General features: G+C 45.3%; 1 protein-coding gene across 5 annotated transcripts in view; it reads left to right on the forward strand.

Annotated features, from left to right (window-relative positions):
- Nucleotides 1-18,436: 18,436 nt before the first annotated feature.
- Nucleotides 18,437-26,720, forward strand: part of RGS6 (regulator of G protein signaling 6) — a 257,675-nt gene continuing 249,391 nt past the window's right edge. For 3 of the 5 annotated variants that reach the window (XM_044436436.1, XM_044436437.1, XM_044436433.1), the window contains exon 1: nucleotides 18,437-18,964. The gene's annotated coding sequence lies outside the window, so the exon portion shown is untranslated. The remainder of the gene's footprint in view (nucleotides 18,965-26,720) is intronic. The other 2 variants (XR_006415338.1, XR_006415339.1) reach the window with 1 other exon arrangement.

Here is a 26,720-nt window from a genome sequence, read left to right on the forward strand (position 1 = left end):
CATTTTGGTGCCTGGTATTAAAGTCAAGCCAGGAGTCAATCTCCCATGTGTTAATTAAGGTTGCCAAGTGTCCTGTAAAATCCCCTATTTTAAAGACTGTCAGAAGAAGGCTCTCAGTTTGGAGGCAACTCTCATGGAAGAACTGTTCAGCCCAAATCCAGTTTATAGATGAAGATGCCCCAAGGACAGACAGCAACGGAGGTTTTGAAGATCAACAACAACAAGCACACGGACAACAGACTGAACTGGCATGTAGGTCAACTGGTCATAGTTTGCCCCCTTGGAGGGGGAGGTACTGCAAATCTTTAACAATTACAGTAATTATTTCTAAAATGTCAACTATATAGATGCAAATGTTATGAAATTTTGAAACATTATGCCTGGCAGAGTCATCCCTTTTTGGCAGTGCATCTCTTCTTTTTTGGTGCTCTGAGTGGCTACCCTGACATGAATTAACATGGGTGCAGAATCCACTGAGAAGCATTCCTGGGTATCAATGTGATTGAGTGGCATGAGAAGCCGCTTGTGTATTTAAACCTCCTGCTCATTTTAGTGCACTCCACACAAGAAACCTTTCTGGCAGATGGTGTCATGATGTGAGGTCCTTCTCCCAAGTAAACACGCCACTTAAGAGTTCTTTTCCTCAGTACTTTTTTGTTGCACATCCTTCTTGTCAAACATCTCTGAGTTCACCTAGAGTAAACTGCTGAACCTTCTCTGAGCCCTCCCCTTAATCTTCATCCCATTTAAGAGACTTTCTCCATCACCGGCTCCGAGGCCAGCTGCTGGCATTGGCATTCCTTGCTTGCCTTCACCCTTCCTGCAACTCCAACAACTGAATCTCCCACCTGTGTTGCCTCCCAGCAACCAGCAACACCTCCTCAGGGGGAGGAGCCTCTACATCTGACAGACTGTTCAGCTCTTGGGACATGCCCTGGGCAAGCCCTGAGCCCCCCTCCCATTCTCCCATTGGCAGATCAGAGCTCTTGTCATCTTCCACTTCTAGTTCTCCTTGCTGAGCTATCTCTCCATTCCCACAGGATGGTTGGTTTCCAACCCCACCCCGCTGGGACAACAGTGCCTGAACTGTGGACATTCCCAGACCTTGATCTGATACTTTCATTTGCTGACATTCAAAAACTGCTTCATCTTCACTGTCTGAACTCCAATTTCCATCAAATCTATCAACAGACTGCAACCCTTCTGGATGATTTTCCGTGTGTGTGTGTGTGTGTGTGTGCGCGCACGCACAACAGATGATGCCCTATGGAATGCCCAGCCTGCTTTCCACTCTGCTGCTTTTCAAGGTACCTCAAATCTGCTCACCAACTTTTCATGATGCAGACTCAATTATGCTTCAGGGACCTCCATAACTCTGGTGATGTGTTCCCTGTAAAACTTGACTATTGAATGCCGTGTTCATGCACAAGATTGTGCCTCCCATGAAGCAGGTGAAAGCTCCACCTCAGGTGGCAGGGCAGGGAACTGCACCTCTCCCCTTGCCTCCCACCCCCAGTAGGACCTGCTACCTCCTCCTCCCCTCTCTGGTGTTATGGAGAGCTGGTCTCCTATTATGGCATTTGCTTCCATGAGAGAGCCTAGACAATCAAAATGTCCAGCTCTTAGAGGTCCTTCCTCAGAGCCAGATAGAAGAAATTTTCCTGGAGATTGCCTGTGTGGAGTGAGTTGGGACTGAGATTCCTCATGCCATATTGCTAGTAAAAATCCATCTGCCTGAAAGCTTCCATTGGTCCATTGTCCAACAGTTTTGTGCTGTTATTAAAAAGTGAACATTTCCAGGAGAAATACCAGTAATGACAGGGTCAAGCCCACTGCTCCTTGATGCTGCTGCATTCACAGTGAATCCTCCTGGTACTGTCTTTCTTTTAAACAATGCTGGGACTTCCATCGCTTTTATCAGGATATAAAATGCCCTTAGCTCTGTGGTGATATTCCTCCTTGTTGACCATGCTCGAACCCTTGGTGGTTGGCCACAATGAGCCCCTGCCATGACAAACATCCCATAAACATATCTAAGCACTTAAAACTTTAGAAGTGACAACTAGGGATGAAGTCCCCTGTCAGTTTGTTGTCACATGTTTGCATTCCAACATCCTGTCAAGCTGCCAAACTGAGAAGATGCGTGCTACATTTCTGGCAGGCAATGGGGCTGACATTCCTAATTTGGCCATGACATTTCTAGACTTTGCCAATCTGACACAGCTAATTGCAGGCTTGGCCAGTGTCCCGGGCGATGGCGTTACTCTGCTCGGCCTCGTAGCTGTGAGTGCCTCTCACAGCAAGATCATTCACCTCCCCAGCCCCCACCCCATGTGGGCTCTCTGTTCTCAGATGCAGCATTTCCATCTGACCTTTTCTGGGGTTGCGGTTCTGCTCGCTGATGTTGTTAGTGGAGCAGTGGAATGGCTGTAACAATGGAGCCTCCAGAGATAACTTCTAGATATCTTCAGAAGATATGAAGTGAATGCATTTGTGAACCAAATGAAGTTAGAAACAAGTACACTCTGAGACCAACAGGCTTTGAGACTGGGGCTTCCTCACATTTGGACCCATTATTTGGACCCATTATTATGGCAGAGTTAGGTCCTGATGCTTTGCTGATGTTTTCAACCAAGGCATCTTTTAGGCACCTAAAAGATTTGTTCCCCAATATTTCCACTGGCATCCATGGGAGGATTTTTTTCCTTGGTTTAATTGCTAGAAGGAGTATCTGGAGGTGGGGTGTATATGTGGAGGAACAGTACACAGAAAAATGAGACTTAACCCTTCGCTCCCTGTGATCACCTGGAAATCCTCTCTAAGCTTAGACAAAAATTCCCAATAGAAATATCTCCCCACCCTTGAGCTTAAACTCTATGCAGGGGGAGTTTAGGGGTGGGGGCAGAGAGAGTATTACAGCATGTGTGGAAGACTAATCCATCTCTCCCCAGCTACAATTCCCCCTTGGAATTGCCCCCTCCTTGGCAATTAGTTTGAGGAAAAAAAAACCTTTGGCTGGCACCAATGGACACTTAGGGTTCTGGGGGCATAGATTTGGTGTGTAGCACTGCCAACATTTTGGCTTGTAACTTCTAGAACCCATAACCATTGACCACTTAGCCAAGGCTTATGAGTTATAATCTGAAAGAATGGGAAGGCATATAATGTTGCCTAACTCTCTCTTAAGGGAAGCAGCTACTCATGATGGCAGAAGAAGACAAATTGGGACTACAAATTGTCAGTTTATAGGATCAGCCCAGCAGAAGAGAATTTTTTTGTGTATTACATCTTTAGTTTGCAGAGATGCTTGCCCTGAGATCCTGGCTGTGCTTTCTTTATTCTGTATTGTATATAAATGGCAAGTTATTCTTATCTGATCTGCACATCAATGTCCATGTCTTTAGTACTGGAAACAATGGAGTAAAACAAAACATACTGCAGACATATTTTAGAATATTTCATGCAAGTGAAGAAAATAGGGTTGTGTTGACCTTTTAGTAGAAAGACAGGGCAGGAGAAGATGGCTGCCACATCTGATTGGAAAGAAGGAGAGAGAACACAAATGAAAATATATCATTCATATTAATAAGAACTGTGAGGATGAAATGTTTGTTGCATGCCTGTGGTTAGACTTACTGAATCTGTTGGAAAGAAAGCAAGGCTGGTGACCTCAGTGCCTGAGCTACATAGTACCCAGGCAAACCATCTTTGTAGATCAAATGCTAAACAGGGCCAAAAGAACAGAATCTGAAGTCCTTCTAGTCAGGAGGAAAATCAGGGACATCCTAACATTAACTATTCAGTGCAGGAGTAGGCAGACTTTTTGGGACTGTGGGCACATTTTGCAATTCTAGGGTGGCAGCTTGTCAAAAAGAGGACATGTGTCACCAAAGGAGGGAGGGAGGGAGGGAGGGGGAGGGAGAGAGAGAGAGAGAGAGAATCTTTTTGCATAAGAAACCGTATATCCCATGCATATCTATAGATGCACATTAAGAAATAATTACTGTAAAATTCAATAGAAATACAGCACACCTCACAATTGTGTGAAAGATTGCCCATGTGGAACCATGTGCCTTGCTTAATTTGTTATCCAGGTGCTAACACCAAGACTCTTTAATTCCTTCTGATGGTTATTTATCTTTAAACTGGACTTGAGGTGCACTGGTTTTACTCTGGTTAAGGGATAGGTGAGATATAAAACCTGACCTTGCCTGGTCTGAAGGCAAAAGGAGTGTTTTTGACCACATTTCATTGGAACTCTCTAAAACCACTGAACTGCCATGGAGGGGAGCATAAGGCATCCCCAGTGACTTCATCTGAATTAACATTCAAATGTTACTGGCCAGCACCATGTTCTCCTAGTCAGTGCTGATGTGTCCATTTATGACTGCAGAGCTGGAAAAACAGTATCAGCGAGAGGGGCAGTGTTAAACCAGCGTGATCAAGGATGGCTGGGTTCACAGGACATGGCAAAGAACCCAGCGCTGTTTCCATGGAGTGTGGATTTTTGCCCAATCAGAAGAGCATGTGGTTACACATCCCAGTAGCAAATGTTGTGGAAATCCCCATCTTTTCCCTTTTCTTGCTTTCGGACAGCAGCAGCTTCCTCCTGACCAGTGGTCTCGAGTGTATCTGCATTTCTGCAGCAGTTCCCAGCTGCTGCAGTCCCCACAGAGATTTTTATAAAATGAAAATATGCACTTTCACCACAATTCCCCCATTCTCTCTGTGTGTGTTTTTGAATTCTCTCTGTTTCCCAAAGTAAACAAGGGAGATGGAAACATCATGTGGCCAATAGGACTAAGGCAAACCAGGATGTGTTTGTGGCTAGGTTGCTAAGGAAAGTAGAAATGGAAGGGTAGAAATGGCCACTTCTGTGTCCACTCTTGCCAAGGAACTCTTAGCATTTCCGTACCAGCAACGGTAAAATGGTGATCCCAGATCCAGATGACCAAAGAAGCTGCAGTGAAGCTTGGAAACAGCCTGTTGATTCTCTCTGTGGTTCATATGCAGGATCTCTGAACTGGATGATAAACAGACGCACAACAGTAAGATTTCACCACGGCTTCTTGTATCCTTTGAACTCAGCCGATGTTTCCACCATTAAGAGAAAGGCAGAAGAAGTCAGAGTGGGAAGGAGAATTACACTCATAGCCCATCCTACTGATGGTGGAGTTAAGATATATGAGCACAACTTTTGCATATTCACACACAACCTTTGCCCTGTCCACATTTTTTGCCTTCTGTCCCAACCCCCTCTCAAATGTGCCCACTGGAAAATTCTCCCAAATGGAATTTGGCCCTTGGGCTTTCCAACCCCTGCTTTACAATGATAACCCATCTCAGTATTGAAAACATTGAGTCACGGCAAAATTCAGACAGCCTCAGAGATGGTACAGAAAGGAAACAGCTTTGCAATGCAGCTGCCACTGCATGTGAATGTTCACAGAGAAGAAAGAATGGTTTGTGCACTGTTCACACAAACAAAATGGTTTGAGCTCCAGAATATGGGTTCCCCACTACAATTTAATCTGGCCCTGATGAAGGTCAATTAAAATATTTCTCCAGTGCTAAAGCTGGGGATGGGGAATGGGAGAAGACTGCAAAAATCCATTGTACGTAGTAGCATTGCCAGTGCCCCATGCTGGAGGTTTTTTTAACAAGGAAATGAATCAAGGCAGCCTTATCTGCTTTCCAAAAATAGAATTTAGGTTCATATTTATTGCAAGACAGTCCGCTCCTGCCTCCACACTAAATGAAAAAGGGAGAGATAAATACTACTCTTAATGGTAGATAGAATTAGGCATGGTCTATATTGCCTGAAACTGTTTTGCAGTAAACATAACAGATCCCTAGTAAAGTAACCCATTCCAAGAAGGAGCTGTATTCACATGTTTCCTAAATAATTACTTCAGAAGAATGCTCCAACAAATAACAATCATTTTCTCTCACTATAACTAAGTCCTTTGATCCCCAACACATATAGCACCATACAGGATGCTGAGAATTGCTTGACATATTTGGTGTTAGCGAGGGCTGGGGATAGCCTGTATCACCGCACTGCTGATATTTGTAATTAATGGAGCGTCCAGGTGTTGACAGGCTGCTGTTTCAATTTTCCTCTTAAATCTCTCCAAAGATGGGGACAGATGTAGTGCACAGTCCTAGGCAGAAGAACTTTCCCATGGCCTCTAAGACTTAAAATAGTATTTTTCCCTGCCTAAGGCTTCTTTGAGCCCTGAACAAACATCCCCCTGCATACATGGAACTCAGCTCGGAACTCATCTGTAATGTGGGCTGTTTTTCCACTACTCATAACCTCCTCTGATACTTTGGGTACTTGCCAGATGGCAGCTCTGCTTAAAATATGACAGGGATAGATTTGTCCATGACATCCAGTTCTCGCTCTGCCTGCAGATTACTAGACATGTGCACTGCTGATGTGGGAACGGCAACACAAGAAATATAACGGGGATTCCCCTTCCTTTAGAGCGCACCCCAGGAAACACTGTGCCAAGGACCACAATTTGTTCATTTGCTAGAAGGGGCCATTTGATGGGTGGGTGGTGTTTAAAAGAGCACCCACAGTGGGCCAAAGGAGCTGTGGCCTATTTGTTATCAAGTCTATAGCAGCACCCTGTGGACTATGGAGAGAAGAAGCTTAAGTCTCTCATTAAATCTTTTAGTTTGTTTTTTTCTCCTGCCAGCATCCTTTCTTTGGAATGCAAAGTGTACCTTAAGAAACTCTGCAGCATAGGGGGGAAGAGCCAACGCTCAGCAGGACAGCATATGCTTGGCAGGCAGGAGATGTAGTTCGATCTTCCACATCTCCAGGCAGAGCTGAAAAAAATCCTGGCTGAAAACTCCTGCTGGCAGCCTGTGTTGACAATATTGGGCAAATGGGCTGGATGGTCGGATTTAGCACAGGGCGTTTTCCCATGCTGTGAGTTTGGGGTGGGGGAGGAACGCAGCATGGAAGGAGTCACATTTCTCCTCCCCTTGCCCAGGGTTGGGGCAACTTTTCTTGTGGCTGCTTGTTACACTGCAAAGAGCATGGATGCCTGTTGCATTTACACGGTGTCACGAGAGCCCTTGTGGTGAAGTGGTCAGAGTGCTGGGCTAGTTCCCACTCAGCCATGAGGCCACTGGGTGACCTCGGGCCAGTCATGGACTCTCAGCCTAACCTACCTTGTAGGGTTGTTGTGAGGATAAAATGCAGAACCTTGTTAGCACCTTGCGTCCCTTGCAAGAGGAAGGAAGATGGGCTGTAAGTGTAATGTATCATCATCATCTAAATCATTTCATAAGCATCCCTAGTGATGGGACACAAAAACAATCTGAATGATAATTAGACCCTGTGTAAGAGTGGTAACTCAGCATTTCACATGCATGCAAATGGAAAACAAGGCCACTGAGTCGGTCTATGAATGAGACACAAAGAAAGAATACAAAGGAAGACATGTAAACGTCATGCACAGTGAGCATCCAAGGAGGCTGGGGCAACTTTCCCCAACCCGGTGCCCTCCAGATGTGTGGGAATGTTGGCCATGCTGGCTGGGAATGATGGGAGTTGTCATTCCAGAACATCCAGAGGGCATCAGGATCAGGTGAAGTGGCACTGATACCTCATGGGGGTGGGGGGAACTTGACATGCTATTGCAACCAATCACCTAACTATTGCTGAGCATTCCAAATTGTGTAAAATGTTTAAAAAATATAAATGTTTTATTTTACTTTTTACATTATGTTGAAGGTTTTAATCTTTTTTCCAGCTGCCTAGATAGCTCTGGTCATATATACACATAATGGACAGTAAGGAGAAGAACTGAACCCACAGATTTATGAACAAGGCAGTTCGATATGGGCATTTGCTTTCACTACTGAAATGACTGTGAATGGAGCACCTGCAGAGTTCTGGAATATGGGCATCATGTAGCAAGGGACATTTCTGCCCTGCTCTGAATCTCTAAGCAGAAGGAAGAAATCCTAGGACTAACCGAAGCTCTGTTGCTTGTCTAGTCTTTATGTAGCCTGGCATTTGATGCTGTACAGTGTAAGTACAATTTTTAGCCTCCTTGTAAAATTTTCATCCTCACTGGTCAATTCATTGCCTAAACAGAGCTATTAAATATTTACAAAACAAAAGGACCTTCTGCAAAGAGGTTGAGGCAGTTGAGATTCTAAAAATTTCCCGTACAATAACAAAGCCAGAGTTATCTGTGCTGACATTTAAATGCAATCAGCGATGTAAAATAAGATGCTCAAAAACTGCCGCATAAATACAGTCACTGGTCATTACAGATACCATAAATATGCATGGAAAGTATTAAAAACACTAGTCACATTTGGAGCAGTTTCTGCAGTGCCCTTTGGAGGTTAACCCACTCTCATGTAGCTTAAGAAGCAGGAGATGACCCTCACTTTTAGGATGCAGGTTCAGAGCAACATCATTCAGAGCTTGCTGTGAAGTGAAATTAATTTTATAAGTAAAAGGACCTCACTGTGGCACATCCTTGCCTTTCTAGTCCCCTGAAAGGGTAAATTAAAAGTTTTGCAGCAACAGATTTAAAAGGGCACACGGTTGAGTGGTTGTTAAGCAATTCTGAGGTTGATTATTTTCAGCGGGAGCCTAAAGGATAGGCTTGAGTCTCCTTTTGATATCAGTGGAATTTTAAACTGGATCTTGCTCATTTAAATTTGGCTGGATCTCTTATTATTAAAATGATGTCTAGAGGTCATTATTATCATGACAGCAGCCCCAATAATAGCACACACCATACAAACTGCCCTTTCTGGTTTTGCTCCAGGCATTTCATTTTGCATATGATATACATCCATTTTGCATATGATATACATATGCATAAATTTGCATATGATGTACATCCAAGACCTTAATGTTTAGGGGGACATTTCCTATTATGATGTTCCATATGGATTTTTATTACGATAGAGGCAGGGGGAATTACCTTATGGGTGCAATAATAGTTACATGAATTCACCACAGGGATCTTCTATAATATCATTTTAAGATTCTGAACTGCGACCCAGAAACTCTGATACTCTATCACCTGTGTTATGCTGTAGGTAAGACTGAATAATCACAGTGGACAACCAAAGGTGACCCTACAAACAGCAAATGTGTTACAACAGAGAAGATGACGGCCCAAAATGCACCTGATTCCAGTGCTGCAGTCTTCTCCTGACATTCAGAATGCCTTCTTCACAACAGTGCATTTTAATTTCACTGCACCTACTTCTGAGGTGAAGAGAGTATGAATGGTGCCCAGATCGTTTCTGAACATGTTGACTGGCCTGGTGGGTGAGCATGCATCCGGATTGGACAAGGCTCTGGACTGGCTCATTTAATGGTACCTTGGTGGGTTTGCTGGTTGGGTGGTGCAGTCAAATAGACATTTGCATGTTTCTTAGGGTGCCAAGTTGTGAATTCCCAAAAAGTGGCATGCATCACCAAAAAAGTGAACAAAAGAATACACTAATCTGCATATCCAAATTAACATGCATGTATGCAATTTAGAAAACATTACCATACTCTAAACAGAAGTATAGTACATCTCACCATAGTGTGTAAGACTGTGCCCAGGTGCTAATGTCAAGACCCAGCTCTTCCTTCCCATGGTTTTCCTTACGCTACCCTTAGACTTGAACTGCCCTTCAGACCAAAGATACCTTCAACATAGAGAACCATTCTCAGGCAGCCCGTCAAATAAAGGACTCTTCTCTGCAAAAGAGGACACATGGCCACTCTACATGTTTTGAGACTCTGCCCTGGGCACCAAATGACTGCCACGGGTGGTTCCTTCTGCAAGTGATGACCTTACCATGGCGGGAAGAATTGTGGCTGGGGGATGAACCTCCTGCTTCATGTGCAGAAGGCCCCATGTCCAGTACCCAGCAGCTCCAGGTATGGTAGGAAAAACTCCTTCCTGAAAGCCCAACAAGCTGCTGCCAGTCAGTGTGGACAGAGCTGAGCTAGATGGATCAATGATCTGACTGGGAGAAGGAAGCTTCTTCAGTTCCCTGTTTGCACTCTGAATCATTACAGTTCTAATGGTCCTTGTGCCAGGTAGAAGAGCCAGTTAGCAAGATAAATTGCATAAATGTAAGGCTCTGAAATGTGTTTAGATATATGTACATATTTTCTTGGCAGCTCTTTCATGGCAAGTAATTTACACACACACACACAAACACGGCATTTAGTTTTTCAAGGAAAACAAGTCAAGTGGGAATTCTCACAAAGCCAGTATTACATATCTTTTTGCTCCATGCAAGGCAGGCAAACCTTCTCGTCTTTAAGTCAGAGTAGCAAAGCAGTTGCAGCATGAAAAAACAAGGCACAAGATTGCAGTGCAGAGATCTCATAAATTCTGCTGGCTTCCAATACTAAACAGGTGATTTATTGCGGGTTATTGTTTATGCAGACCAGTGCAGCCATATCCTGTTTATGTTGGCTTGGAGGTGAGTTACTCTGACTTCAGTGAGACCAATTTCCAGGACGGTAAGCATGTAGGATTATGGTCAAAGGCAGCTGTACAATCCCTTTCCTGTTACTGCTCATCATAACAAACTTATGAAACATGTCAGTCTAAAGGGACTACTGAGATTGAGAGCGACCAGTCCATCATTGAAAAGGAAGCCAACAATAAGTAGAATTCTTCTAAAAATCTTGTAAATTCAGTAAATATGTAAAATGTTTGATTATCTAAGAGAAACTAAGATTTTAAAAAAGAAAACACTAGCTGAAGCAAGAGGGGAAACACTATACTGGTTAAATCCTGTGAGATGACAGTCTGATGTCTAGCAAAGGAAAGCTTACCACCTCCCAAGGCTTTCAAACAGCTCATACTATTAGGAAGTTTCTGCTGATATTTAGCTGAAATTAGCATGCCAACCATTTCCATCCACTGGTTCTAGTTCCTGTGCCCTGAAGCAACCAGAGCAACTATGTTCAATCTTCATAACAACTTTCCTGCATGCCTTCCATCTCTCCTTAATCTTCCTCTCTCCAGGCTAAACATACAAGCTCTGTCAGCCATTCCTCCTAGGACCTGGTTCCTAGATCCCTTGCCATCCCGATAGCTTTTTAGTTTGGCAATGTCTTTCTTAAAATGCCATGTCTAGAACTGGGCACTGTGCAGGTTTAGATGGCATAGCTTTTTAGCAGCTGAAACAAAATGTTGGCTCATATGCACTAGGTATGCTTATTTTATTTGTGCTCCACCTTTGTACCCCCACCCCCAAACTGGCACTCCAGACAGTTTACAGAAACAATTAAAATCAATTAAAGCAATAAAATAGATTCAGTGTAGCAAAACCCTCAAATTTACCATAGAAAGAAACACACATTTAATTTATTACATTTCTATACAGCTGAAAACCTTCATGGATCACTGCCTTGCTGTGGCGAAGGGGCTACACAAGCGCTTCATTGTGTAGCGCAATGAAGCTATGAGCTATGCTGTGCAGGGGCACCCAGGACGGTCAGGTCATAGCAGAGAGCTCTGACAAAAGCTGATCCACTGGAGAAGGAAATGGCAACCCAGTCCAGTATCCTTGCCATGAAAACCCCATGGACAGTATCAACAGGCAAAGAGATATGATGCCGGAAGATGAGCCCCTCAGGTTGGAAGGTGTCCAATGTGCTACTGGGGAAGAGCAGAGGACTAGTACTAGTAGCACCAGAAAGAATGAAGCAACTGGGTCAAAGCCAAAAGGACATTCAGTTTCAGATGCATCTGGTGGTGAAAGAAAAGTCAGATGCTGTAAAGAACAATACAGCATAGTAACCTGGAATGTAAGATCTATGTAAGGCAAGCTGGGTGTGGTCAAACGTGAGATGACAAGACTGAACATCGACATCTTGGGAATCAGTGAACTAAAATGGACAGGAATGGGTGAATTTAATTCAGATTATCATTAGCTATACTACTATGGGCAAGAATTCCTCAGAAGAAATGGAGTAGCCTTCATAGTCAATAAAAGAGTAGGAAAAGCAGTACTGGGATACATCCAATTGAATGCAGAATTCCAGAGAATAGCTAGAAGAGGTAAGAAGGCCTCCTTAAATGAACAGTGTAAAGAAATAGAAGAAAACAATAGAATAGGAAAGACCAGAGATCTCTTCAAGAAAATTGGAGGTATGAAGGGAATGTTTCATGCAAAGATGGGCATGATAAAGGACAAAAATGGCAGGGACATAACAGAGGCAGTGGAAATTAAGAAGAGGTGGCAAGATTACACAGAAGAACTATACTAACTATAGTATATACTAACTGTACACAGAACTATATACCCTCGGGGTGCTGGTTGACTGCAGGCTAAACATGAGTCAGCAGTGTGATGTGGTGGTCAAGAGGGCAAACACCACCCTTGGTTGCATAGCCAGAAGTGTGGCTTCTAGATCAAGAGAGGTATTACTACCACTCTATACGACTCTGGTGTGCCCACAGCTGTAGTATTGTGCTCAGTTTTGGGCCCCTCATTACAGAAAGGATATAGCCAGGTTAGAGTCAGTGCAGTGTAGGGCCACAAGGTTGGTAGCCAGTTTGCAGGGGATGGGGAATGAGGTGAGACTGAGGGAACTGGGTCTCTTCAGCCTGGAGAAGACTCAGAGGGGATATGTTGGCGACATACAGGTATGGGAGGGGATGTCACACGGAGATGAGTAGAGACCTGTTCTCCCCTGCAGAGGAAGGTAGGACGTGCTCCAACGGAGCAAAGCTCAGGGAACCAAGGCTCCATTTAGATGCCAGGAAGCACTTCCTGACAGTTAGGACCCCGAGGGTATGGAATGGGCTTCCACAGGAGGTTGTTGAGGTCCCATCGGTGAGGGTTTTCAAAGATAGGCTGGACATGCACATGGTGGGCATGTCTTAAGCGGTACCAGCTGGATCCGCGCTCTGACTCGCTCTGTTTCTATGTTTCTATACATGAAAGACCTTAATGTTCCTGATAACCTCAATGGGGTGGTTGCTGACCTCGAGCCAGACATCCAGCAATGTGAAGTCAAATGGGCCTTAAGAAGTCTTAGCAACAACAAAGCTAGTGGAGGTGACAGTATTCCAGCTGAGCTATTCAAAATCTTAAAAGATGATACAGTTAAAGTACTACACTCAATATGCCAGCAAATTTGGAAAACTCAGCAGTGGCCACAGGATTGGAAAAGGTCAGTTTACATTCCCATCCCAAAGAAGGGCAATGCCAAAGAATGTTCAAACTACCGCACCATTGCACTCACTTCACATGCTAGCAAAGTTATGCTCAAAATCCTACAAGCTAGGCTCCAGTAGTATGTGGACTGAGAACTACCAGAAGTACAGGCAGAATTTCGAAGAGGCAGGGGAACTAGAGATCAAATTGCCAACATACACTGGATCATGGAGAAAGCTAGGGAGTTCCAGAAAAACATCTACTTCTGCTTCATTGACTATGCTAAAGCCTTTGATTGTGTGGATCACAACAAATTGTGGCAAGTTCTTAAACAGATGGGAGTAACAGACCATCTTATTTGTCTCTTGAAAAACCTGTATGCGGGTCAAGAAGCAACAGTGAGAACTGGACATGGAACCACTGATTGTTTCAAAATTGGGAAAGGAGTATGGCAAGGCTGTATACTGTTGTCCTTCCTATTTAACTGATATGCAGAGCACATCATGTGAAAGGCGAGGCTAGATGAATCACAAGTTGGAATTAAGATTACCAGGAGAAATATCAACAGCCTCAGATATGCAGATGATACCACTCTAATGGTAGCCTCTTTTTTTTCTTTTTGGAATAAGTTTTATTCTTAATATACCTAACAAAAAGAAACTAAGAAGCATCAATCATCGAAAACATCAGACCTACTGGGTCAGCCTCCCCTTTCTTTTTATGTTAAACTATAAACATGTTTAAGTCTATGCATATCTTGTTTCTCTAGCCAATAATAAAAGGAATCCCAGGTTTGATAGAAGTCTGTATCTTCTTTCTCCCTCAGAGACAAAGTCAGTCTATCCATTTCCACACAGTGCAAAATCTTTTTTAGAATCAGTTCATTGGAAGGTGGTTCTTCACTCTTTCAGTGTTGAGCAAATGCAATCCTTGCCACAGTAGTTACATGTGGAGTCAAATATATTGCTTGTTTACTAAGATCATCGGGTACAATGCCTAATAAGAAAACTTCAGGTTTAAATGTTAAAGGTTTTTGTAACATTTCCCCAAGCCATTTGTGTATTTTAATCCAATACTTTTTTGCTTTATCACAAGTCCACCACATATGATAAAACGTACCTGATTTGTATTTACATTTCCAACATCCATTTGACATATTTGGAAACACCTTAGCTAACCTATTTGGTGACAAATACCATCTATAAAACATTTTATACACATTTTCTTTATATGAAGTTGTTAATGTTACTTTAATATTTCTTTCCCACAGTTTTTGCCATTTCTCTAACTCAATATTATATCCAAAATTTTGCGCCCACATTATCATAGTTTCTTTAACCTGTTCATCTTCCATTCTCCTTTCCAGTAGGAAATTGTACAATCTTTTTATCATTTTCTCATCAGATTTAAGAATCACGTGATCAAATGCTGTTGACTCCTTATAAAAGCCCCACATTCTATGATCTTTGGCATATCTCACTTGCATTTGAACCTTGTGCCACCAAGAAATATTAATTCCTTGTTCTTGTATTTCTTGATTCAATTTTAATCCTCCATCATTATCCAAAATATCATCATATCTCACGACTGTATTAAAGTTCAATGCATTTGGATATACAAGAGCTTCCATAGGCGAAACCCATCTTGGTAATTTAGTATACAGTTTTGTCTTTAACTTTTCCCACACCGACATTAGTGATTTCCTAATATAATAGGAACTAAATAGCCTCTTGATGTGGGTGAAGGAGGAGAGCGCAAAAGTTGGCTTGAAACTCAACATTAAGAAAACTAAGATCATGCCATCCGGTTCTATCACTTCCTGGCAAATAGATGGGGAAGAAATGGAGGTAGTGACAGATTTTATTTTCCTGGGCTCCAAGATCACCGCAGACGGTGAATGCTGCCAAGAAATTAAAAAACACTTGCTCCTTGAGGGGAAAGGAATGGCAAACCTAGACAGCATACTAAAAAGCAGAGACATCTCCCTGCCAACAAAAGTTCGTATAGTCAAGGCTATGGTTTTCCCAGTTGTAATGTATGGCTGTGAAAGTTGGACCATAAGGAAGGCTGAGCGCTGAAGAACTGAGACCTTTGAATTGTGGTGCTGAAGAAGATTCCTGTGAGTCCCTTGGACTGCAAGGAGATAAAACCAGTCAGTCTTAGATGAGATCAACCCTGACTGCTCTTTAGAAGGCCCGATACTGAAGATGAAACTCAAATACTTTGGCCACCTAATGAAAAGAAAGGACTCACTGGAGAAGAGCCTAATGCTGGGAACAATTGATGACATAAGTAGAAGGGGATGGCAGAGGGTGAGGTGGCTGGATGGAGTCACTGAAGCAGTCGGTGTGAGCTTAGATGGACTCTTGCGGGATGGTGGAGGATAGGAGAGCCTGGAGGAATGTTGTCCATGGGGTCGTGATGGGTCGGACACGATTTCATGAATAACATAACATAATAATACAGGTGAATAGCCAAAGCTCTAAATGCACTAGAAGAAAGAATTTCACACATGGTTTTGGTTAGTACATCATTACAATAATAAACTCAAGGAGTTCACTCCATGAATTCTAGAATTATAACTTTCAATTTAGTTCCTGAATGGGAAAAGTCAATAATTACTGCCTTTCCTATGCACTGAGGCATTAGTAAACAATGTAAACGGCAAACAGCTACTCCAAGAGTACAAAATTCAGAAAACAGTGACCAGATTTTTTATACCCTGCAGCAATTGATCTTACCCTTCCTCTCATCCTCATTCAGTTTCAAGGCTCCAAGGTGGAGATACATTGGTGGTAATGGTTAATCTCTTCTATGCTCTGGATATTCCTAAAAACAGGACACAACAGTCCCACTTACAGGCAAAAGGCCTTAAATGAAGTTGTATTTGGCTGCCAAGGGAAGGACAACAAAGAGGGATCCATCCTACTCTCCCTTTGGAAGGTGTTCCATAGGTCCAGAAAAGTGCCTTCAGTGGTCACCAAACATGCCTCTGAGGGTAGCAGCCTCCAAAACAGGTCTCTCCAGAAGATCTTGGGAACTGGGCAGGCTTGCATGGAAGAAGGAAGTCTTTCATCTAGCCTGGTCCCAAGCCATGTACAGCTTAATAGGTCATAACCAGCACTTTGAATTCTGCCCAGAAACAGGCCATTAGCCAGTGAAGTTGTAACAAGGGATGTGTGCACTCTCCGGAATGATGAAACTGACACTGTTGTACTTTGGGCCCATCACGGAAAGGCAAGTCTCCCTGGCAAAGAAATAATGCTAGGGAAAGTTGAAGGCAGCAGAAGAAAAGGAAGAGAAATATAAAATGGATTGATTCCATAAAGGGAGCCACAGCCTTGATTTTGCAAGAGCTGAGCAGGGCTGTCAAGGAGGAGACATGTTATAGGACACTCATTTAGAGGGCTGCCATAGGTTGGAGATGACTTGACAGCACATAAGAACAAATAATCTGGTGTCATCAGCAAACTTGGCCACATTGCTGGTCACTCCTAATTCCAGGTCATTTGTGAATAGGTTGAAATCACTGGTCCTAATGCAAAACCCCATGACACCATTCCACAGGCCACCAAACTGAATGGCTTTAAAAGTATGTGGACAAATCCATGGAGGAGATGGCTATCATAGTCTTGACGGCTATGTGCTACTGCTAGTATTAGAGGCAATATGGATTTTGTATTTGGGCTTTTAATGTTTGTAAAACACCCAGAGAGCCCTCTGGGCTATTGAGGTGGTATATAAATGCAATTAATCAGTCAATTAATAAATACACCAGTTGCTGGGGAGCTGGCCAGGAAGAAAGAGCTCTTGTGCTCATATCCTACTTGAGGGATCCCATGGGCTTTGCTACAGTGTTGGAAGGCTGGACTAGATAGCCCATTGGTCTGATCCAGCATAGCTTATATTCTTACGTAGGAGGCCCAGCAGCCTGAGCAGAGAGAGAGAATGAAAGCGCAAACCAGACAGAGAGAAAACATCAAATAAGCCCCAGATTCGCCTACCACTCTACCTGTTAGAGCAGTCCCACACAAAACTCCTGTTTTCTAACTCCCAGGAAAAGAAAATTTTGCCACAGATCTCACTTGTTCTGATTACACTGCACTACCAGCTGTGGGAATTTAGAACTTCCATCAACACGTTTTCCTTAGAAAGCTGAGCAACATCCTAAACAGTTTTCTAAAGCAAAGATGACAATGAACTGTTTGCCTTGGCTCACATAGGTTTCTCTGAATACCTATCCAGAATGAGAATGAAATGGTCCCAGGCTTCAAGGAAGGTCGTCTTCCTCCAAGAGTAATGCTTCTTACTTCAAAAGCCTAATGGTGGACAACTTGTCACCCTTCAAATGTTTTGGCCTAGGAGTCCCTTCAAACCCTGACCAGCACAGCCAATTGTGAGGGATGACGGGAACTGCAGGCCCACAAATTTAATTATTTATTATTTATTAAAAGCTTTTATAGGCCTGTCTACTACAACTCCTCCAGGGAGTTGCCCATCCCTGGAGGATGCTAACCTCCTTTCAAACAAAAGTGCCACCCAGGCCTGGTCCCTGTCTGTGGCTGTTAATCCGCCAGGAAGCTCAGAGGGGCGAAGCAGCTTCTCTGAAGCAGCTTCGTGGTCTTTCAGTGGAGACATTAGACAAAAATCTAAAGAGAGAACAAAGTACATTTCAGCAAGCCAGCGAATTTTGCCCTAAGGATTAATTCCGAATGACAAATAATAGGCCCGTTGATTTCGAAGAAGTCAACTTTCTATTCTGCATGGGTCGACGCTTTTATTTTAATTTCTAGTGGAAGGAAAGTTCATTTCCTTCGAGGAACTCCAGGGCTTCGGCAATGCGTCAGTGGGGGCGGGTGCCGCTGTTTGTGCGGACTGCCCCCCCCCACTCCCTTCTGCCGCTTATCGAGTCTTTGAGCTCAGCCTCCCCCCCCCCCTTCATCTCGTTTTATGATTCAAGACTATTTGCTGGTGAATTCTCTTACCGTTATTCTCCCTAAATCTCCCAGGACGTTTTAGCAGGAGGAGGGAGGGAGGCCTACAACTCCCAGCACTGCCGAGGCGTCTGGCTGGCGAAGCCTGGGAGTGGTAGGACTGTGTCTACACATGCAAGGATCGCCGCCCGAAGGGGGCAGAAGGCTCTCCTGGGTTTTGTGCGGCGGCCCTGCTCCCGCGGGCCCTGCGAGCCTCTCCGCCGCGCCGCAGGTGGCGGGAAGACGGTGCACTTCTCCGCGAGGCCGGCAGTGGGAGCAGCTGCGGCTCCGGCTCCGGCAATCAGCTGGCTCGCGGGGGACAAATCTCGGACGGGGAGCCACTACTCCTCCGCTCAGCCTTCTCACTCGGTCCGCCTCCCTCCCGTAGCCCTGGGCGGCTTCTGGCCGCGGCTGCCCCCGCCCGCGCGCAGTCCCCTCGGTGTGCCGAGGCGGCGAAGAGGGTGTGCCCGAGGCAACGGAGAAGGCGCGAGGGACGGAGCCGCGGGCGAGAGTCGGTGGCGGGCGCGCTGGTCTTGGCTCTCCATTTCCTCTCCGGGCTTCATCTTCTGTGACGGCGGCACCCCAGCCCTCACCCAGCCTCTCCGGCTGCCGGTAGGCGCGCCGAAGAAGGCTGAGAAATCTTCAAACAGGAGCGGGGAGGAGGAGAGACCGCGGAGCTGCGAGTCTCCCATTCAGCGCTCCCCAGCCTGCCCCCCATCCCACTGCTGCTTTACCATGATCCAGGCTCTTTCCTGCCACCGAGAAGACCTCTAAACACCCGCAGCCCTCCGAAGCGGACCTGCGGCAGATCCTGGGTTGCTAAGGTAATGGCATTTACAGTACCCTCCCCACAGCTTGTAGGGCAAAATGGCCAGCGCGGCACGGCTCCTGCCTTCTCTGCTTCCTCAGCACCCCAGCGCGCCCCTTTTCCACTCTACAGGGGCGCAGAGGCAATGAAACCGGCTGCTCCGGTTCTTAAACAAACCGGAGTCCGTCCAAGCGCGCTGGGTGTCTGAAGTCCCCTCTGGTACGGCGGGAAAGGAGGCGTAGAACGCTTCCCACGCCACGCATCCACGGTGGCTTCATTTTCTGCCCTTTCCAACATGGATTTTTGGTAGTAGTAGTAGTAGTAGTTGTTGTGGGGGGAGGGGGGTTACGAATGAGTAAAGAAAAGTATAAGTATGCCAAGTGTAAACGACCCTGGCTTCCATTCGGAGTACAGCCATAGCCACGCGGTCCGCGGCGCGGCGTTCACGTTAAGCGCAGGGCCGGGAGAGTTTGTTTCCCCGCCCGCCCCTCTGCGGGGTTTGTGGAAAGGGGAGAGCAGCGAGCGGAGTTTGCGCTCCTAAGCTGTGCGGATCGATGCCGAGGGGCACGCAAGGCGATCGCTAAGCAACCGGCTGCGGAAGCGATTGCGAAGTGGCGCTACCGGGAGGGCGACACGGCCGCCGCGGCTGCGGCTCCCGTTAGGCTGGTGCGCCGCTTGCTTTCCCGGGGAATGAAGCGCGGGGAAGGATGAGCCGGGCTTTCGCCGCGGGAAACGTAGAGCTGCGGGCTGCTCAGCCCAAGTGCAAGCATGATTTCAGCCCACAGAGCGGCACCGCCGCATTGGCGAAGCGCAGCCCCGGAATGCGCCCGGTTTGCTTACAGCTAGAAACCGGGGCACTTTTCTGGAGACGCGGGTTACAAGTTTTCTGTACCTTCCAAGATCTGGGTTTTGGCTCCTTCCCCAGGAACGCCGTGTAGCAGCCAGAGCTGGGGGAAGGCAAAGCACGTGAGAACTGGGTGGATCCCGAGTCCCTAGAGCCCAAACAGAGCTCAGTGTCAAGAGCAGGGTCTATCAATGACCCGCCTTTTAGCCAACTGGCTGCTGTGAAACAAAAGGAGATGGATCTGAGCCAGCCGGCTTGGCTTTGGCCTGCAGTCCTAGACATTCATCCTTGGAACCGGGTCCCACTGAAACCTCTTACGTTTTCACAAGTGCCCTGTGAAGACTTGCTAGGCACATAGTGCCTGTGGCAAGTGTGGAGCTAGGTAGCCAAAGGGAGGCCGTATGCAACTGATAGTGCACTGACTGCTGCCCAGAGTGGCCGTCCCACACGTCTGGGCAGCCGCTGCGCACAGCCACCGGTCGCTTTTGCCTTTGCATCACTGGAGCAGGGAATGTTTGTCTCTTGCCCCAAGCAAATGGCAAAAAGACTGAGCAACGTAGGTATCCATGATACAAAATGGCGCACATGCGCCATTCAGTCACTTTGGCTTACTTGGGTTGCAGAACCGAGCAGTTGGTGAGGCAGATGTGTTACATATGATTTAGGGCAGGGTGGGGAAGATGTGATCCTCCAGCTGTTTTTGGAGTCCAGAACACCAGCAGCTTTCCTTGTATCTGCTTGTACACGAGAGAGTGTGCCCACTGAAGGTCACTCACTGTCATAGCTGGACTGCCTTGTCAAAGTGCTCCCATGATAGTCCCCAGATCTTCCACAAAACAGGCTGTAACGCTTTGCACATCTGGACTGTAGAACTGGAAGTGTCCAAGCAGCCTGTTTGTGATCACTCAAATTAGAGCCACCTGGTTGTGGGTTGCGCACCCCTGGACAGCTCTGGGAACGTTCTTGGTTGGTCTGGATGTGTTGCCTGCTGCAATTTTTGGCACAGTCACTAAGAGAGGCCTGAGAAGAAAGTGGCAGCACTGTTGACAGGTGTATCTCCTTATCCGAAATGCTTTTACTTCCTACAGCCTGGCACAGATTGTGTTACCCAGTCAAGTGGCTCCGCCCATTGGTGCAAACTGTGCAGTGGGGTTGAATAAACCTGTGTTTGTTGCCAGGGTGAGACTGCAGGATGACAAGAAGGGGGTGTCAGTTACTCAGTGAGCCACAAGAAAAGGCCAGTGTGGGCATCAGTTGCTTTGATGGGTTGTAAATTGTGCAGGGTTGACTTTAAGTCTCTCCGGTTTTAGTTGAAGTGACTGCTAACTCAGTAACTCAGGAGGTTGCTGGCTGCAGCCTTAGCCTTTCTCCACATTTCCATTGTCCCATTAGAGAAAAAATACAGCAAAAACGATAGGTGTGTAGGCTCTCTTAAACTTCTATACTAAGTGCACTTTCATTAAAACCTGTGGGCTTGAATTGCGAGTAAGCATGTCCATTATTAGGGAACCCTTCTACAGGGAGGGACTGTAGCTCAGCCCCAGCGCTCATGCACTGCATCCAGAAGGCCCCCGGTTCAATCCCTGGCATCTCCCGTTAGGCCTGGGAAAGAATCCTACCTGAAAGCCTGGCGTCATTGCCACTGCTGGTGAGCTAGATGGACCAGTGTGAGGTCTGACTTAATGGAGGGCAGGTTCTTGTGTTCCTGTGTGCATAGCCCTCTCCCAGCCATATTACTGAACTTGAGGTTTGTGTCTTTTAGAAGCAGTGCATGTGTGCCCCCCGCCCCCGTGTGTGTGTGTGTGTGTGTGCGCACGTGCATGCATGCATGTGTGCATTGGTGGAGGGGCTTCTTTAGCCCATCCGTGTTTCCCTTTCATCTTGTAGCCACTGTCAGATAATCCTGCAATGTCATAGTAAGAGGTGATAGCATGTTATCTGGTCCTTGGGGATGTGGAATGGGCTGCATAGATGCAGAACAGTCCTTGCTTTTAAAGAGCATCCTGCTTGTAAAGAAGGGAAGACTGGGGTGTTAGGGCACTCAAGGGAGGACATCAGTAGGAAAATATATGGTATCTGGGAGCTAAAACTGTCTTGCCTTGGCTTTGTCTGGTGAAGCCTTTAAAAACAGCAGCTGTGCTCCAGCAGTGCTGTTCTTCAGTCCCTCCCTGGTCCTTTACCGGTGGTCTAGATAGTATCCAATTACCTTTGAATCAGACTACAAAATGGAAGTCACACATGGATGGCCTAGAGGCAGAAGCCCTCATTCTCTCTTCCACTGCCTGTCCAGCTAAAGTCTCAAGCTCAAGGGCATTTTCACATGTAAGATGTGAAGTGCTCAGGCAGTTTGTGATGTAAATGTTAAACTTTTGCCAGCCTACTCATGCTTGTTCCAAAAGTCTTACCACTCACTTTCTTCTCCCAATGAAGCATGTCTAATGTACATAGTATTTAAACAGCGCAAAGGCAATTTACTAGTGAGGTCATAAGACAAAACAATCACTTGGGAGTTCATTTTGGATCAGAGAATGTTTCACTTTAGACAAAGCCCACCTTGCTTTGAAACTGAAATACAGCCTCATTTCAGTTTTCCAAAGCTTGGGTTACCTCCCTATTGAATATAATGGGGAAATTTTAAAAATATAGTGGTAATGTTTCATTTTGGGGCAAAATGGGATGCTATCTTAGGCATAATAGCCTCTTTTAAGTGAATGAAACCTCTCCTGTTTCAGCCAAATTTAGTGCTAGATGGTTTTAATGTTGATTTTGGGGATAGGGTAGGGGAGAACTAATCTTGCCACCTCTCTCCCCCCTTCCAGAAATTGCTTTGGATCAATGGCTTGTTGAAATGGATGATTTTTGCTGAAATCTAAAAGTGGACACTATTGTGGTACTATAACTCTGTCTCTTTCTGTGTAACTCTCCAAATAACAGTCACACACAACATAGCACACATGAAAAACATCAATTCAGAGAGATACTGTAAGTTTTACTCAGAGATAGATGGAGTAAGAAACAATAGCAAGAATAAATAAGAACTAGGATGAATCAGAATTGGCTTTTTGGAAAGAACTGGACTAGGTTGGGATAAGAAGGGCACACAAGCAAACCACCACCAACTGCGCAGCTCTTTCAGCATTGCTCTTCCTAGAAGAGCCCATGTGCAAAAGAGCACTGAAAACACAAATAACTTCTGATATGTTATTCCCATGGCCCACCCAAAAGCAGTGTGATTGGAGAGCCCTACTAAATGCATTCCCTGGTTGGAACCTACAACTGTAATTCATTTCTCCTTTCTGTTCAGGTCTGTACCAATGAGCATTGGGAAAATACCTGTTGGAAACAGTTTCTCAAAGTGTATCTGAAGCCTCAGAAAGAGTCCCCTTTTATCTGTAAGATGTCCAAATACTTGCAAAGACGCCTGGCTCAGTGCGTGAGCTTAGTCCAGATGCAGATGAACGTCTTTGCAGCTGAAGCCTCGTATATGAAAGGATTCAGTCTAAGAAGCAAGGATGGCAACCTGCTATCCCTGTAGTTTGGACCACATTCCCAATCAACTTCAGCCAGCAGAGAGGGTGAGGCTTGTGGTGTAAAACATCTGGAGTGCAGTAGGCTGCTTTCCTACTGGTCTAAAGAGAGCCTGTATGGTACAGTAGTTGAGTGTTGGGCTGGGACTGAGAAGGTTACTTAGTGGATGACCAGGATTCTGGTGACTGCTGTGTTCATGACAGTCCGTCCCATTTCAGCAGTACAGGAACTATCCGTAGTGCTGAATTCCATCCCCAAAATGGAGTCACCATCCTGGAGTACTATGGATAGCGCCTATAAGGCTCAGAAGAAACACTGGAATGGTTAAGTAATCCCAGTGACATAGGTGCCACCAGCCTTCCCTGTGGGTTGTGCAGTCTCCCAAACTAGCCTACCTTGCAGGGTTGCTATGAGATGAAATGAGTTGACAGCTGTGTATGCTACCTGCACTCCTTTGGGGAACAGCAGGGCATTTCCTCGTGGAAATTAAAATGGAATTTTCCACACCCTGCCTTGAAAGTGTTTAGTTTTAGATCCTGGTAGGGAGCAGTGTGCAGTGATCAGCAGAAGGAAGAGAAGAATTGTAGTACTTGTGGTCAGTTATGTCATTAAAAGTCCTCTGGAGCAACTTGTATTTCTTGTACAATCATGTTCTAATCAGTAGTTCAAATCAGTAAGTCAGCCTATGGAAAATTTCTGCTGAATTCAAGCTTAAATTCATCAGTTCAGCTCTGGTTCATTAACTAGCACAGTAACTAGTGATACTGCTGGACTTCATAATTAGTCCGCTCACTGACTGAACCTTGCCCGTCCATCACGGGAGGCTAATAGCTCCTATTTCCATGGGGCTGCTTCACCCTTTCAGCTTTTATTCTCAGCTGTATAGGAACCATCCGTGGGGTTGCACTCCATTCCCAAATGGGTTCACCATCACAGAGCACCAGGGAGAGTTTCTATAAAGCTCAGAATAAAAGCTGTCATGAAGGAGTCCCACAGACATAGGAGCCACCAGCCTACCCTGTCAACTTTTAGCTTTGACTGGCAGTTTACAAATTTGCTATCAAGTTTAGAATAGATCGCAAACATGCTCTGCCTGCATCTAAGCCAGTTCAGGCATGTGCTACGTTGGTTGGTTGAACTGTTTCCTTGCCTGATCCAGCATTTCTGTGCATGCACCATGTGGGTTGGATTAACCCATTTCCTGCCTCATGCAGTGCTGCTTTTCACTTTGCCTCACTCTGGGTCCACGAGAAGGCAGTTTGACCATGCTCCCCTTAAACTTTTAGTTATCCTGCAGTCTCCTGAGCAGCTTCCCTGATCATCCGGCTCCACTGCAGCTCTTGCTCCGAGGAGGCATTCTGAGATTCCAAAGTACCACTTCCAGAATGCCCGCTGATGTGCACAAGCTTGCCTACATGGAAGGAGAGTTTCTTTGAGGGACAACCCTTGTTCGGATTTGTACTTTTCCAGCAAATAATGAACTTACTTGTAGCCAATTTACCCATCAGCAATGGTAACAAGATCAACTATAGCAAACATTTTGAACTCAGTTAAATATGTTTCATGTAGATGAATTCAAACTCTTATGATCACAATATTGCACTTATAAAATGCAAATGATAAATATTTATGTTGAGAAAAGTTGTATTTGAACATGCTCTTTGCCTGTGCTAATGCTACATATTTCAGACCTGTCAATCATATTTTTACCCACTTGCAGGGCAAAGTAAACGTCCAACAAACCAGAAAACACATTTTTAGCTCTTTTCTGGATTGCTTTTGTCTCTCTCAAGGGCAGGAATAGCAAAGCATGACAGCATTATATAAATCTGTAGTGTGGCTACATGCAAAATGCTGTGTCTAACTGGTGGGGGCAGGGGAGGAAAAGCCTTGCAACGTATCAAGGACTTGCTGTACCTTCCAATGAAGGAAAGCTTAAAAAAAAAAAACAAGCTTGAGAATTTTTAGTTTATGAAAAATACACAATTTTTGGGACATGCCCATCTTGCAAAATTATGGAGGGTTAAAGAAAACAGATGGGAAAAAAATAAGACTGGAAATTAAGGACACCCAGTCAGGTCAATTGGAGCTGGGTTCAGACAGGGCTGGCCAAAAGCATGTTTCAGTGGGAAGCAGAACATCAGTCAGCATGCAGCCCTGAAATTCAAGGTGCGTGGTACCTACGGCTGCCCTAGCTGGTGGTATAGCGAAGGCGTTTGAGACCCATCACTGAAATGGGAGCCCTTCTTTGAGGTGGCCACGTGTATTCCTTCTTGAGATCACAGGTAATATCTCTCTTCTCCCCACTCCTGCTGCTGTCCTTTTAATGAAGAAGAAACTATATATCTTTAAAGTAAAAAGTGAAACATTTGCTTGGCTGTGCCCTGACTATAATTTTTTTCAAAATAAGTTTTTAAAAAGATGCTTTAGTAAGTAGCATTGGCATGCCTCTGCAGGCCAAAGTGCTGAGACTGGCCTGTTTGTTGATACCCCATCAGCCACTGCCTTTTAAGTGATCATTTGGTGTTCCTTGGGGTCCCCTGCTTTAGGTGCCTAGCTACACCACAGGGGCAAGTTACTTTTGCATCAGAGGCGGAGAAATGCCCATCTTTCCTTCCATGAGCATAAAAGTACAACAATAATCTCTGGCAACTTTCTGCCCTTCATGGTAAGCAAGTCATGAATGGAGCCAGCTGGTGCCGGAGATCAGACTAGATGGCCCGGGAGGACGCTTCTGACTAGCTCTGTTTCTATGTTTCTATGATACACCAAATTGCCTACCTGTGCCAGCTTCTTTAATCTGCCCAATGGTAGGGCCAGCTTTGAATTATGGACAAACCAGGCTCTTCTTCCTACAGTGCAAAAATAACTTGTGATGTTATAGTGATGGTTTAAAGAGGGAATAGAAGAATGGGGCCTTTGGTAGATGCATCCTCTGTGAATATGTTGTTTAGAGGAAAATACCCGATGCAGAAGCAGAATACCTCTGGCTTGATAGCTAGCACTGAAGGTCCAGTTGTGCATGGATCCTTTCTTAATGGGACTGAGCACCAGGGATGTCTATGACCTTCATGGCCTCCTTGTGAGCAGTCCCAGAGGCATCTGAATGGTTGTTACTTGGAACAGGAAACTGGGCCTGGCAGACCTTGGTCTGATCCACCGAAGCAGTTTTGGGTTTGCATTTTGCTTCTCCTACAAAACAATGCTCACTACCTGATGGAAGCCTCCAGACCTTGTCTTGAAGAAGGATCTCTTGCTCTTTAGACTTCTTGCTCTCTGAGAATGACATAGTTCAGGATCAAAAGCTGAACTAGCCAGGTATTTCTGATTGAAAATTTAGTCACTCTCAGTTCACTGTTCAGAATAGTCTTGAAAAATTCCATGTTTACCTGTAGTTTAG

The sequence above is a fragment of the Varanus komodoensis genome, unplaced genomic scaffold, assembly GCF_004798865.1.
Source record: "Varanus komodoensis strain SLA01 unplaced genomic scaffold, ASM479886v1 scaffold3, whole genome shotgun sequence".
Taxonomy (NCBI): Eukaryota; Metazoa; Chordata; class Lepidosauria; order Squamata; family Varanidae; genus Varanus; species Varanus komodoensis.